Source organism: Epinephelus fuscoguttatus, linkage group LG1 (assembly GCF_011397635.1).
Source record: "Epinephelus fuscoguttatus linkage group LG1, E.fuscoguttatus.final_Chr_v1".
NCBI classification, from domain to species: Eukaryota; Metazoa; Chordata; class Actinopteri; order Perciformes; family Serranidae; genus Epinephelus; species Epinephelus fuscoguttatus.
In genome coordinates, this window is record NC_064752.1 from 40959542 (window position 1) to 40975409 (window position 15868).

The 15868-nt window shown below is 38.3% G+C and overlaps 1 protein-coding gene across 1 annotated transcript in view; it reads left to right on the forward strand.

The window, feature by feature from the left end:
• The first annotated feature begins 700 nt into the window (after window positions 1–700).
• The window catches only part of ift52 (intraflagellar transport 52 homolog (Chlamydomonas)), a 67720-nt gene continuing 52552 nt past the window's right edge, over window positions 701–15868 (forward strand). The window contains exon 1 of the mRNA XM_049573208.1: window positions 701–725. The gene's annotated coding sequence lies outside the window, so the exon portion shown is untranslated. The remainder of the gene's footprint in view (window positions 726–15868) is intronic.

Sequence of the window (15868 nt, forward strand, 5' to 3'; positions counted from 1 at the left end):
CTGTCCTGGGATGCTCTCTGGACTCTGTGCAGGTGGTGGGAGAAAGGAGGACTAATGACTCCCACCCCCTGCAGGAGGAGATAAAAGCTCTGGAGAGCTCCTTCAGCGATAGACTGATTCACCTAAAGTGTGTGAAGGAACACTATCGCAGGTCCTTCCTGCCTGCTGCTGTCAGGCTACATAACCAGCACTGCTCACAGTAAACTGCACCATGGACACTTTAGGGACACTATGGACACCTTATGGACTCCATAATAAGCATAACTGTCCCCCATGTTGTTGTTGTTTATTTGCACATACAATATTCACTTTGCACTAAATATGTTCACTTTAATCCATTGCTCACTTTTTTATTCACTGCTCATTATTATTATTATTTATTGCTGTTACCTGTATTTTTGTACTCTTTTTGCATGCCTAGTTTGTTTTACGTTTTAAATTTTGAAATCTTTAATCTGACTCTTTCCCCTTGACTGCTGTAACACTGGAATTTCTCAATTGTGGGATCTTATCTTATCTTATTTTATTATGCTCTCATCAAGCCTGCCACCTTGTGGAAAACCCCACCTATTGCAGGTGGAAGAATCTAGATAGTTTTGTGGCAGTGTGTGTGTTTTTTAATCCCTCCTGCTGCCTGCTGCACTACTTGGTTCTTGGTTGTTATATGGTTAGCGCCCTTGGTTACTGCTTTTTCCATCATGCATCACTGCTAGAAGAGCTGTAAGGTAACTCAGGCAACGCTTTTACATAAACTTTGCTTTACTGTAAATTCAGGGGAAAACTCATTAGTAGCAAGCACTGAACGCTAATTTAAGGTAATGGCCGCCAGGTAATGCTATTAACTAATGTTACAGGGCAAACGTAACGTAACGAATAGAAAACTAAGTAGCTATGTTAGCTATTAGTCTAGTAGGAAGGGGGGGGGGGTCCCCATGGTCACAGTGGATTTCTAAATGAAACCTATATTTTTGGAATCGTGAAGGTCTGTAGATAATGAATTTTGATGTTCCCATCGCGAAAAAGGGTAGTCCTCGGAATTCCATCAATCGGAATATATGGAAAAAATTAAAAATCAAATGTATCCACAACTTTTGAACCATAGCCTATATTGTACAGAGACAAATAAACCATCTTTTTTGCATAAATTAAGCATGAGAAATCAATTAAAATTGTTATTTTAATGATTTTAAATGTATGTCTATGCGTAATTGGCTTTTCTTTGCAAAATTTAGCAGAAAAAATATGAAAAAGCTATGACCTATAGGAAATCTTCCCAATTTGTCGGTATTTGGTGAGAAACATCAGCTTTTTAGTAGCTATAGAAAACTGCAGTGGTAAATGATGCTTCTTTTTGGAAAACTCAATGGGGAAATGACCTGTGGTTCTCACATGGCTCAGAAAGATCAGCAGGGGTTACTGTCTTAAAAACAACTTTAGTGGTGTTATCTTACACTCAGAAAGTGACCCCGACGGCCACTATGTTATATTAATCCTTAATGTTAACAACAATACAATCCTTCTTACCAACTTGTGTGGATATAACTCAAAACCTGAAAATGATTTTTTATTTGATGCTTTAGAATCTAGGTTTTTACACTGGTGATCAGTTTACCCAAATGCTGCACTCCTCGTGGGTGGCGACTACAACATTGCTCTGAATGGTTCCTTAGATAGATGGCCTCCAAGTGGTAACAATTTGTCTGCTTCTAATTTGACTACATTCATGCAAAAATTTCATCTGGTAGATATATGAAGAGAAAAAAATCCTAACACTAAACTCTACACATGGAATAATAAGGCTTGCACCTCAATGTCCCGCATAGACTACTGGTTAGTTTCTGATCGTTTAGATAAGAATAACATTACTGCTAATATAATAACTACTCCTCTAACAGACCATAGATCTGTGTCACTAAATGTCTCTTTTAGCCCTAATACTACTCGCACATCTAGAAGCTCTCATTGGAAATTTAACAACTCTATTCTAGAAAATGAGATGGTTATTCAAAAAGTCCAAACATTAATAAATCACTACCGAAACAAGGCCTTAATTGATAAATGCTTTTTCAGGAATTGGGAGCTTTTTAAATTTGAGGTAACAAAGTATTTGAGAATGTTTGGGGCCTCATTATCTAAATCTAGGAAGGTTGAAGAAACAAATGTGATCTCAAGAATTACTGAGCATACTCAGATTTTGCCTGAAGACTTAACTGAAAATGACTTACAGGACTTAGTTTTATTGCAAAATAAATTAAATGACATATACAGAGTGAAAGCGGAGGGAGCTTTTGTGAGATTCATGAAGAAAATGGTTAGAGGAAGGGGAACAAAACACTGGATATTTCTTTCAATTAGAAAGGACTCGTGGTAAAACCAACTCTATTCAAAAACTCAATATCAATGACGTTATTACTGAAGACCCCCAAAAAATATCTAATTATTGTTCCACATTTTATAGTAATCTGTATGAATCACATTACAATAAAGCTGATTCGGACATCTTTTTTGCACACCTCACAGAGACAAAATTAATCAGCGATGACCAAAAAAATGTGTATGATAGCCGCTTAACCCCTAATGAAGTTCTTGTTACTATCAAACACCTAAAACTCAATAAATCTCCTGGAGGTGATGGCCTAACATCCAAATTCTACATTGCTTTTGCAGAGCAGCTAGCTCCCTTCCTCCATGGTATGTTTGTAGAGAGCATTGACAATCAAACTCTTCCTCCCACCCTGTGTCAAGGTCTTTTAACCTTAATTCCAAAGCATAAAAAAGATTCACTTTTGATTGATAATTGGCGACCAATTTGCCTTCTTAACAATGACTACAAAATATTAGCTCGAATTTTTGCAATCAGAGTAACTGTTCTGGACCACATTATTGAAGAAACCCAAAGTGGTTTTATAAGACATAGACATATAGTTAATAACATCAGACTTGTGCTAGACCTTACTGATTATGCTGATCTTTGCAATGATGATAGTTTAATTTTGTTTCTAGATTTCCGCAAAGCCTTTGACACCGTCGAACACGCCTTTATGTGTCAAGCCTTGGAAAAATTCGGTTTTGGCTCTTACTTTGGTGCAGCCATTAAAACCATGTATAAAAATATGGGTTGCTGTTTGTAAAGTGTCTCATGCTGAAAATAACATCAACATTTTGCCACATTTAGCTTCAAATAATGTTTCAAAAAGTGTTGTGAATTTTTTTAACGTCACCTTTTACCACATTTACAGCAATATTTGTTAACTTAGAAATATATTAAATAGTTAAATCTAAATATTAAATGTGGCACCTAAATGTTAAATCTAAATATTAAATCTAAATCTAAATATTAAATCTAAATCTAAATGCTAAATCTAAATCTAAATGTTAAATCTAAATGCTAAATATAAATCTAAATGTTAAACCTAAATGCTAAATCTAAATCTAAATGTTAAATGTTAAATCTAAATGTTCAGGGTGAAACTAAATATTTAGCTAATATGCAAATTCACACTGCCGGTCACCGGAAGTACCAAAATAAAAGCTCGAGATGGTCAGACTGTGTTTATAGAATCAAATAACGAATTAAAACCAACTTATCGGGGGAAATGAACGCTTGAACATACATTAGCGTGATAATAACTACCTAAAATAACAAGAAACATGTTTGGAGAAATTTTATTTGACGTGTACTTTGAGTTGTTAGTGTCCCTTTGGAGGGACTAACAACCTAAGCTAAGCTAACAACCGTTAGCTCTTAGCCCCGTTAGCGGTGTCTGTAATGACTCATTAACTCTAAACGGTCCGTGAAAAAAATATTTTTTTCCAGTGGATGTCTTCTTTACAACATGATTGAGCTAGCAAAGCAGTTTTGTGTTGTGATGTGTGGTATTTGTTCACATTCATTGCATTTATTTGTTTTGGGAAATCACGATGTCTAGAAAGCATCAGTGGCCGCAGCAGCAGCAAAGCTAACATCAGGACGTCATATGTGAAAAGCCTCCCGTTGTCGGATACGACATGAAACTACTCCAGTAACTAAGACATCCGCTGGAAAAAAATTTTTTTTCACGGACCGTTTAGAGTTAATGAGTCATTACAGACACCACTAACGGGACTAACAGCTAACAACTCAAAGTACATATCAAATAAAATTTCTCCAAACATGTTTCTTGTTAGGGCAGCACGGTGGTGTGGTGCCTCACAGCAAGAGGGTTGCCGGTTCAATCCCGGGCGTGGGAGCCCTTCTGTGCGGAGTTTGCATGTTCTCCCCGTGTCAGCGTGGGTTCTCTCCGGGCACTCCGGCTTCCTCCCACAGTCCAAAGACATGCAGATTGGGGACTAGGTTAATTGATAACTCTAAATTGTCCGTAGGTGTGAATGTGAGTGTGAATGGTTGTCTGTCTCTATGTGTCAGCCCTGTGATAGTCTGGCGACCTGTCCAGGGTGTACCCTGCCTCTCACCCAATGTAGCTGGGATAGGCTCCAGTCCCCCCCCCCCCCCCCCGCGACCCTCAAGAGGATGAAGCGGTTAGAAGATGAATGAATGTTTCTTGTTATTTTAGGTAGTTATTATCATGCTAATGTATGTTCAAGTGTCCATTTCCCCCGATAAGTTGGTTCGTTATTTATTCGTTATTTGATTCTATAAACACAGTCTGACCATCTCGAGCTTTTATTTTGGTACTTCCGGTGACCGGCAGTGTGAATTTGGATATTAGCTAAATATTTAGTTTCACCCAGAACATTTAGATTTAACATTTAACATTTAGATTTAGATTTAGCATTTAGATTTAACATTTAGATTTAGATTTAGATGTAATATTTAGATTTAGATTTAGATTTAATATTTAGATTTAACATTTAACATTTAGGTGCCACATTTAATATTTAGATTTAATAATAATCTGTATGACATAATGAGACAGAAAGAGACAGAGAGAGATGCAGGACAGACGGTAACGACAGTAGCTTATAACAACATTAATGAAAGTAATAATTAATATTAATAGGCTAATTAATATTACCTACAAGCTATTAAGCATTCCACTTACATGACATGCAGGACAATTAATGATGGGCAAATGTGTTTGTGTGTGTCCGTGTGTGTGTGTGTGTGTGTGTGTGTGCGCATGTGCGTGCGTGCGTGTGTGCGTGCGTGGTGTTATATCAACACGTGTGGTTCTGGACATGAGCAGCTGCATATTTAACAGCCACACATCACCGACAGTCCGCTGAACAACGCAACGGGTTGTGAATGAAATGCGGTATTCACCAAATTCACCAAACTAAAAGTGTTCACCATAGTAAAACTTTAAATTCTGGCGCACCATTGATTTGGGGTGATGAGGGGTGTAAGAAAATCGATTAACTTAATGGCTTGGGGCTTTTCTTGTAAATTATATTCTTTAAATTAAAAGTTTAACTGCATTTTTATTAGCTTGGTGCTTTTATTTTTACGGAAAGGCACATCCATCAAATTCCGGATCCTGTCTCACTCGCCCTGGTTCCTTTTCCTTACCAAAACAGCCACTAACAGCCCCAGACTAAACGCACCTAACAATATCCCACCCAGAGCCCTTGAATAGAGAGTCACGTCTTCTCCGTTCACTCTAATGGGCCATTTTTTCACAGCAATGGCGAATCGCAGAGCCTCTCAATAGTTCCCGGAAGTAAGCGGCACATGCTAGCAGTGCAATGGAGTTACAGCAGAAAAGACCGACTGTGATGTACTTTTAACGGGTAAGATGTCCAAAGACTCAAATTTTACATTATCAGCACAACTTATCTAAATTAACATGTGTATTAAAGCTTGTTAGTGGATTATCTCCCATTAAATTAGTAGATTTATGTAATGTTAAAAGATAACAGATTAGGCTAGGACACTGTATATACTGTACACACCATACAGGTAATGCTAACCATGAACAGCCTGTTAGTTTTAAATTGTCTTCTCCTAAACCATTTTATCTAACATTGGCAAGTTAGAGTGCTTCCAGTCCTGATTTTTTGCAAGCCAGTCTGAGTTAGATATTAGCTCAGTTAAATATGACATTGCTGCGTGATTGTTGAGTGGAGGAGGTGAAATGAAACAAAAACGGAATTTATGGTCTGTTTTTTAGGCTTCTCTCGTGTTACCTTACTCATCGCACCTAACAGATCCCTCCTAATGCCTAATGCTAACTCCTTACTGGCAGGAATAAGAGACATGAGACGGCCTTAAAGATGGTGGAGCTCGAACGACTTCTGGTTCAAGTAAGGAGTTAGGAGTTAGCAGTATAAAATAAGAGACTTGGGACGTACCCTGCGGTCGGAAAGTCTTTTTTGCTTAGGAAGGTTCCTAGCCGAGTGAAATGACCCGGAAGTATTTTAGTGGCCGCCATGATAAGAGCTGTTCGAATTCTCTAAACACTAAGGAAAGGAGGTTCAGTGCTTCCTTTCAGATCTCCTTTAGCATAGGATACATCGGACCTTCCTAAGCGATAGGAAAGGAGATAATTTAATCCCACAATGCTTTGCGGGAGCAATATTTAAAGCGACCAACTGTTCACGGAGACAAACGAATAAACCCGAAGAAGTAGGAGAAGAGGAAGAACAAAAGAAGCAACGAAAGGAAAAGAAAAAGAACAACTGGCTCTCAACATGACTGAAAAGTCACGGAGATCACCATGTAAGTCACCGTTACATGAAGCTTTGCCCATCTCATGCCATAACTTGATAATATGCGTAACGTGATATGTTCCAAACTCTCAACAATATGTTAAACCCATGCGAACTATAAACTTCACGCTACTGTTGTAACATTACCCAATTCAAGTTAATATTGTGCTGTAAGATATGCTCAGTGTGCATTAATCATGTCACAATTTGAGCGTTGTTGAATCGCCAGCTTTTAGCAATATCATTAATTAATTTTTCTTCAGTCACAGATGCTGACATCTCTGCACTCATACGGGCACGTGTGCGGCTGGAGCACCTCTTCAGCTGGAGGCAGCCCTTTTTAGACTATTACACAAATGAATTTCACCCAAACACTTTAGAATAAAAACTCCCACATCTCTTCCTTTCTGCTCTCTCTGTGAATTGAATAGTTTACTCATTTCTTGTATACAAACATCAGCAAACACAGAAAACCTGTCCATTTAGGCAGAAGATATACTGTTAATTGCACAGGTGCCCCTTCATCCCTGTGTATGCTACTTGTTATTTTTTTTCTGTGTTGTTATTGTCACTAATTTAATGGAAAATCCAATAAACACAATTAAAAAAATAAAATAAAAAATAACTTCAAGGCACAATCATGTCAACATTTCAAGGTGTTTACTGAGTTTTGTGGTTGTTTTTAAACTATTGTAAGCAAATGGCAGATGATGATTGATTGGCATATTAACACAGAAGTTTGTGTTTCAAGAAAAAGGGATATGAAAGGTTTTTATTTAGATGATGTTTTTAATTCAACATGTTTGCAACTTAAGAATGATAGGCCTAGTAGATTTGTAAGCCTAACATATTTGCCTCTCTTGCATACACTTGAACATTTGTCATAAATAATCACAGTGATTCAGGAGGGTGAGTGTGAGCAGCCATTTTCAGCGTTTCAGTTTTGTGACTGCCTATCTGTCTTTTGTAATTCAATTCAGACATTGGTAATTAAGTCATATTTTTCACTGTGCTGTCCATGTTTATATAGCCTGCATGAAGCAACATGGTAAGTAGGCACGGGGCGGAGTATCTGAGATGCGCTTTTTGTAGTCCATCTAAACTAAACTGTAGTTTCACCATGGTCGACCTACGTCACTGACATCCGCCATCGCATGATGACGTAACCCAGCGTAAGTGCGGTCCGATTTTCTCAGCTCCGCGGTTCTCTTTTCCTAATGCTGCATTCTAGTTTGTTTGTTTTTTTATTTTATTTAATCAACACAAGGAGGTTATACAGAGTTTTAACTGAAAGTGATCAAAGGAAATAACACAAAATGCAAACATCAACTTAGTCAAATTACAGTGGAAACACAAAGAGTCATGTAAAGGCAGTATTACAAACATATATATAAAGTAACAAACCATATTCATCCATATTGTGAGCAGAAGAGGGTGAAATTAAATAATATAAACACATTTTATATTAAATCAGGGAATTTTAAGTATTTGATAAACACGTCTGATATTTTTATGGCTTTGTTGTTTGATGATGTTATTGTATTTAAGTATTGTTTGAGTTCATTTTCAAAGTATTTTCCATTTGGTTTTTTCTTTGCCCATTTTGTTTTGTGAGTGTGAAATTTGCCCAGCATGATGATAGTCTGTAACTAGAGGGAAAGGTCATGAGGTATGGAGGGGTTTTCAAAGTAAAAGAGGATGTGGCTTTCCTGGAGGCCGATCCTGTGTCCGGTTTTGTTATGGATTAGGTTTTGTATATGAGTCCAGAGGTTTTTACTGTATGAGCACTGATAAAAGAGGTGGTTATAGTCTACGTTTAATTTAAATCTCTCCAGGGTTTTTTTGCCGGATATAAATTATGACAGATTTTGTATGATATTTCTTTGACTTTGTTGTGAATGAGCAGCTTCTCGCCAACCAGCCATGCCCCTCTCCAGTTTATTTCCCCATACAGTGAATTCCAGTAAGAGTTGGCTGCCAGTTGATTTGAGGGTTGAATGAGATTCCTGATAAATTTATTTGAGCAGATTTTAGTTGTTATATCTATGTTATGGATGAATAGTTTGGTATCATTTTTCTGTGTAAGAGGATGGAACTGGGAACCTTTCAGGAGCTGTAAAATTTCCATTGGTACTGTATTGGAAACTGTAGTGTATTCTGTTTGTGAGATTGTGAGTTGGTATTTATTAATAAATTGGTTGTAAGATAAGATTTGTCCTTGTTCATCAATTAACTGATTAACCCATAATATCCCCTGATCAAACCAAGATTTGTAAAATATTGTTTTGTTTCTGTGCTATATGTGTTGGGTGTTCCAGATGTAGCAGCTGGTTGGCGAGAAGCCGCGTTTGTAGATCAGCCCCCAGGAAAGCAACGCCTGTTTATGGAAGTTTGATAACTTAATTGGTATTTTGTCAATTTTAAAATTATACTTGAGTAAAAAATGAATTCCTCCTAATTTCTTAAATAGATAATTTGGAATTGCATTCCACATATTGACATTTTCTCTGACGAGGTGACATAACCAATTAATTTTGAACATATTATTCATAGTTTCAAAACTTAAAACTTCCAACCCTCCATTTCCCCTCTGGTTACAGAGAATCTCTTTTTTTAGATAATGGGCTTTGTTTCTCCATATGAAATTAAAAAGCATTTTATCCAGTTCTTCCAGTATATGTTTACAGGTAAATCCATTGACAAAGACATGTATACAGACCTTGATATTCCTTCAGCTTTAGCTAATAAAACTCTACCATAAATGGACAAATCTCGCATTAACCACATATTAAACCTTTTCTTTACTTGATTTATGATGGAGCTGAAGTTCAGTTCAGATCGATTGGACTGGTTGTTTATTGTTACCCCAAGGTAAGTAACTGTGTTCTTGACAGGAATACCACAGACTTCTGGCAAGCTACAGGTTTTAAGTGGCAACAATACAGATTTTCCTAAATTCATAGTTAAGCTAAATACATCAGAGAATTCTCTAATACAATTTACTACTTTACTTACTTCTGTTTGCGTCTTAATAAAAATGGCAGTATCATCTGCCAGTTGCGATATTTTAAATTCTCTGTCAAAAGCACAGATACCGTGAAAGTTTGTCATTTCAGCTTGTGTAGCCAACATCTGTGCTACAAGGAGGAACAGGTATGGGCCTAGAGGACAGCCCTGTTTTATTCCTCTGTCAATATTGATTCTAGGAGAGGTTCCATGTTGTAGTTTTACTGAGCTGTTGCATCCCTTGTATAAAGTTCCAATGATATCGATAAATCGTTCTCCAAATCCAAAGGTATTGAGTATTTTTACTATGAATTGGTGGTTTACTGTATCAAATGCTTTGTAAAAGTCAACAAACAAAACAAGACTGTCCTTGTTTATGTATTCATTGTAATCTATTAAATCCAATATTAATCTTACATTATTAATTATACTTCTACCTGCCATAAACCCAGATTGTTCCTCATCAATAATTTATCCCAATCCCACCTTTAGCCTCTGCGCAAAGATGGAGGCAAATATCTTAGCATCATTGTTTAATAAGGTTATTGGCCTCCAGTTTTCTATATTCATTTTGTCTTTATTTGGTTTGGGTATTAATTTTATGAGTCCTTGCTGCATAGAAGGTGGGAGTTTGCCTTTGGTGATTGATTCTTCAAAAGTACATGCAAGAAACGGGGTAAGGGCATCCTTGAAGCTTTTGTAGAATTCGCCAGTAATGCCGTCGTTTCCGGGAGATTTATTATCTTTTAGTGAATCTATAGCTTTAAGTATTTCATAATTAAAGATTTTTTGGTCACACAGGTCCTTAAGTTTGTTGTCAATTTTTTAAAATTTTGATTTATATTTTGACAATAGAGATCCATTTGATTTTCATCAGTTTGTCTGGAGTACAGTACAGTTTTTCATAGAAATTAGCCATGTAGTTAGAGATTGATTCATCTTCACAAATCGTACCATTAATTTTAACTTTGCTCACAGAAGACATTTCAGCATTTCTTTTTTCCAAGTTAAAGAAATACTTAGAACACTTCTCGCCTTGCTCTAGCCATTTTCTTCTGGATCTAATGAAAGCACCTCTAGCCTTTTCTTCATAAATTAAATCGAGCGCAGATTGCAGTGAGGCAAGTTCATTGGCCTCATCCCCAGACAGGTTTTCTTTTTCAGTTAAGTTCATAATTTTTGTAACAATTTGGAGTTTTTTTTCTCTTGTTGTTTTAGACATTTTTTTGCCCAATGCTATAGCCAATCTTCTGATAACTCCCAGGACTCTCCATACAGGTTGGTAGTCACTGCTTGACTCCAGTACTTCTCAATAAGTTTTTTTATTTGGTTTTGAAAGTCATGATTTTGAATTAGTGTTTTATTTAATTTCCAATAGTCTGTGTTAATTTTTGGTCTTTTTGACAGGTTTATCCTAACTGAAATTGCTTTGCGGTCTGTGAAAATAGTGGGTTCAATGTCTGTTCTCTCTACATTATCAGTTGTGCTGGCTGAGACCAGCCAGAAGTCAGTACGAGACTGTAAGGATTTATCTTTATTACTCCATGTATACATTTTATCATTTGGATGTTTATACCTCCATATGTCAATTAAGTTTAATCTATTACATACATTATCTAGCTCATTCATTGCTCCTTTATTTTTTGTAGGAAATCTATCAATTTTATCATTCATAACTGTATTAAAATCCCCACCCCAGATAATCTTAGCCAAAGGAAATGTTGACAACCATCCACTGATTGCATCTTCTATAGCCAAGAACAGGTTAACGTTGTCTTTTTTATTATTGGTTGCATAAATGTTTACCAAAATAAATTGTGAATGATCTGTGTTTAATAACAACATAATCCATCGTCCCTTATCATCTGAAAGGTATTTAATAATTTGGCCTTTAAAGTTTCCCTTTAGGACAGTGACCCCTGCTGACTTGTTTGTGCCAAATGAAAATCAGATGTCTTTTCCCCCATTGATTTTTCCAGAATAAACTATCTGACTTTTCGGCATGCGTTTCTTGGATGAAGTAAAAATCTGCTGGTTTCCCCTGACAAAACAAGAGCACCCCTTTCCTTTTAAGTCATTTCTAATCCCCCTCGAATTTATAGACAAAACAGAAATAGACATGACTGGACTAACGACTTAAAAAAAAAAAAAAGCAAACAGAACGGACAAACAAACAAAAGATTTAACGAAATCTCGATCCTCTCTTAGGTCGAGATAAAAAATAAAACTGCCCCCTCTCGGTGTTAGGCCATAGGGCTAAATCAAAATGTTCCTCTGTATAATTAGTGATATCTGTTCAGTATTTTAGTAAAGAGACAAGAAAAGCTTAAGTGTATGTGGTACACCCAAAATTGTGCAACCACTTTTGTGTTTATTTAATTTAATCAGCTAGCAGGTAATTTTCTTTCATTTTGAGGGTTCGAAACTATCCCTAGCAATGTACGTGGCAGCCACGCTATTTTATTTTTATATACTGTGAAGAAATATGGTAAATGTAAGCAGCACCCATGTGGAACCTTTGTCATGGGAGCAGTTGCGCCCCCGAGTTATCGCAGGTGGGAACTTCCGCCCACACTCCAGATGCCATAGACATATATACATAGGGTGCGTCCCAAGTCTCTTATTTTTATAGTGCTACTGCTAGCTCCTCGCTTGAACCGGAAGTCGTTCGAGCTCCGCCATCTTCTAGGCCGTCCCAAGTCTCTTATTTGTGCAGCGAGGAGCTAGCGCTAGGAGCTAGCAGCAAGCTTTAAGCAGCTACGAGCTAGGATGGTCAAGAGGTTCCTAACAGGAAGTCTTTTTCAGCTTCAGGCCATGACGTATAAATACCCGCCCCCTTTATCTGGCTCATTTGAACGAGATGGTGGAGAAATAGCGCATTAAATGTGCAGCAGCTCATGTCCAGAACCACACGTGTTGATGTAACACCAGACATAAACACACACACACAAACACACACACATTTGCCCATCATTAATTGTCTTGCATGTCATGTGAGTGGAATGTTTAATAGCTTGTAGGTAATATTAATTAGCCTATTAATATTAATTAATATTATTACTTTCATGTTGTTGTAAGCTACTGTCAAGAACTGTGTTGTGACCTAAATAAATAAATAAGTATTAAAGCATGAAATCCCGCATTTTTAATGTACGAAAGCATCCTGTATCATAACTACATGCGTGCCGTTTGTAACAAACCAAACCGCGTGAAAATCAGTTGAAAATTCAGTGTGTTATTCTATTTTACTTGTGCATACAGCTCCTTCCTCAATAGAAGTGAATGCACTGTGGAGGCGAAGCGAGACCCATGCAAGATGGCGGCCGGCGAGGACGCGCTCAGGCAGTCGATGCAGCGTCTATGTATATATGTCTATGCCCAGATGCAACCTGGGGTCCGTCCCAAGTCTCTTAAATTACTGCTAGTGCTACTGCTAGCTGACTTTGCTAGCTGTTTAGCCCCTCCCACCTAGGAAAAAATGTGAGGAGCTAGCGCTAGGAGCGATGAGCGAGCATTGTCGGTTTAAGAGACATGAGACGTCCTTTCCACTGTAGCGTCACGTGAAGCGACGTCCATTTCTGATGACGGTGGCACAGCTGTATCTGCTGCTATATTTGCTGATCAAAATTATATTTGCTGATCAAAGCCCACCCCCAGCTTCTGAGTGAATAAGACATATCAGACCTGTCAGTCTACCTCAATCAATCAATTTTATTTATAAAGCCCAATATCACAAATCACAATTTGCCTCACAGGGCTTTACAGCATACGACATCCCTCTGTCCTTAGGACCCTCACAGCTGATCAGGAAAAATTCCCCCCCAAAAAAAACCCTTTAACGGGGAAAAAAATGGTAGAAACCTCAGGAAGAGCAACTGAGGAGGGATCCCTCTTCCAGGATGGACAGACGTGCAATAGATGTCGTACAGAACAGATCAACATGATAAATTAACAGTAATCCGCATGACACAATGAGACAGAAAGAGAGAGACAGAGAGAGAGGCAGAGACAGAGAGACAGAGACAGAGACAGAGACAGAGAGAGATGCAGGACAGACGGTAATGACAGTAGCTTACAACAACATGAAAGTAATAATATTAATTAATATTAATATTAATAATTAATATTACCTACAAGCTATTAAACATTATTCCACTCACTTGACATGCAGGACAATTAATGATGGGCAAATGTGTTTGTGTGTGTGTGTGTGTGCCTAGTATTATATCAGCACGTGTGGTTCTGGACATGAGCAGCTGCACATTTAACAGCCACACATCACCAACAGTCCGCTGAACAACGTAGCGGGTTGTGAATGAAATAAACTTAATAACAACATGACAGTCTTGCAGGAAATATCATCAGCGTTACTCTTTGTAGTCACGTAGGCATGTGAATTACAGCGTTTCATTGCAGAGAATGCATGTAACGGGTACACTTGCACTGTTTCTCCGCCATCTCGTTCAAATGAGCCAGATGTAGGGGGGGGGTATTTATACGTCAGGGCCTCAAGCTGAAAAATTCTTCCGGATAGGAAGCTCTCGACCATCCTAGCTCGTAGCTGCTTAAAGCTTGCTGCTAGCTCCTAGCGCTAGCTCCTCGCTGCACAAATAAGAGACTTGGGACGGCCTAGAAGATGGTGGACCTCGAACGACTTCCGGTTCAAGCGAGGAGCTAGCAGTAGCACTATAAAAATAAGCGACTTGGGACGGACCCCTGGATGGCGAACTGAACGCTCCTGTCTTCATTGCTGCTTCACTTTATCTGTATTTTACAGGTCAGTAGTTGGCAAAAAGTTATCAATTTGAACTCTGTAAAGCCTTATGTATGTGAATTGGTATTATAGAGAAGCTGTGAAAACGTTTTGAGCATTTCTGTGAACTTTAAAAAACCGCGGGCTCAGGCGGCAGATACACACGCCGCATCGCGGGTTTATGGGTTAGCAACACCCCGAGCATTGTCTTGCAGACAGATCGCTAGTGTCTCTCTTTGCTAGTGTTTCTCTTTGAGCTCCCACACACCATCACAAAATACCTACACATTATTATATACATGTAGAAGGTTACAGGAAAGAGTGGTTTGTTAAATGTTTATAGAAAAATACAGTTAAATGTTACAGAGCTACACTTTGTTGTAAAATGGTTACAGCCTAATAGTTTTACATTGAAAATGTTTTATATTTCTCTTTGAGTGGAAGTTATATCTAAATTAAATGGGTATGTCTGGAATTATAGCAGATTAGAGATTGCTCGTTTAAAGTACAGTTGGATACTACTGTTACTTGCACTATATCATTATAGTAGCCCTGAAGCACTTATATAAAGGTGATAGAGTGTACTAAAATGTTACTTTAAGTATGACATTGAGCAGTACACCAGAAGTTTGAGCTATGCAGATGTGAATGTATTATGTGAGATGTTACTGAATAAATGAGATTTATGGATGTTTAGTGCACTTACCCTAAACAGTTATTTTGGACTGAAACAGGGACTGAAACTCAGAAGAATGTATGTTTGAAATCTTTTACTGTGAAATTGAATACAGATGCAACTTGGATGGCAAACTGAATGCTCCTGTCTTCATTGCTGCTTCACTTTATCTGTATTTTACAGATTTGTATTTTGTTGTAGTGGTACCACATTCTGGGACCCGTAACATGTATTACATTTACATTTTTTTTTTCCGTAGTTTTGGCACATTTAATGTGATCTTATGTCACGCAGTCACTCTTCGTCCATCGATGTAGGCAAATGGCCCCCTGAAGCCAGCTCTCTTGCCCTCCTTACGGGCCTGCTCCACCTGGGGCCACAGCTTGTTTCAGGCATCCTTCACCTGTTGCGTAAGGTCTTCAAAGACCCTGATCTTGTGCTCCTTGAGCACCGTCGCTGTCCTGGCGTCCCTCCAGACACGGTCCCGGTGGGCTCTGGATATGAAAAGCACAATGATGTTGCGGCTGGACCTCTGCTCCCCGGACCAGGGGCCCAGCCGGTGTGCGACATCTACCGTCAGCTCCAGCTGCTCCTTGATTCCCGGGGAGACCTGTCCAAACAGGTCGGTGATAATCTTTCTGGTGTCCTCGCCGGTTGTCTCGGGGATCCCGGCCACCCAAAGGTTCCAGCGCCTCCTGTACGCCTCCAGTTCGTCGCATTTCTCCCGCACCTCCGCTTTCTCTTTTTGTAGTGCGGTGACTGTCGTCTCCAAGGTTTGAACTTTT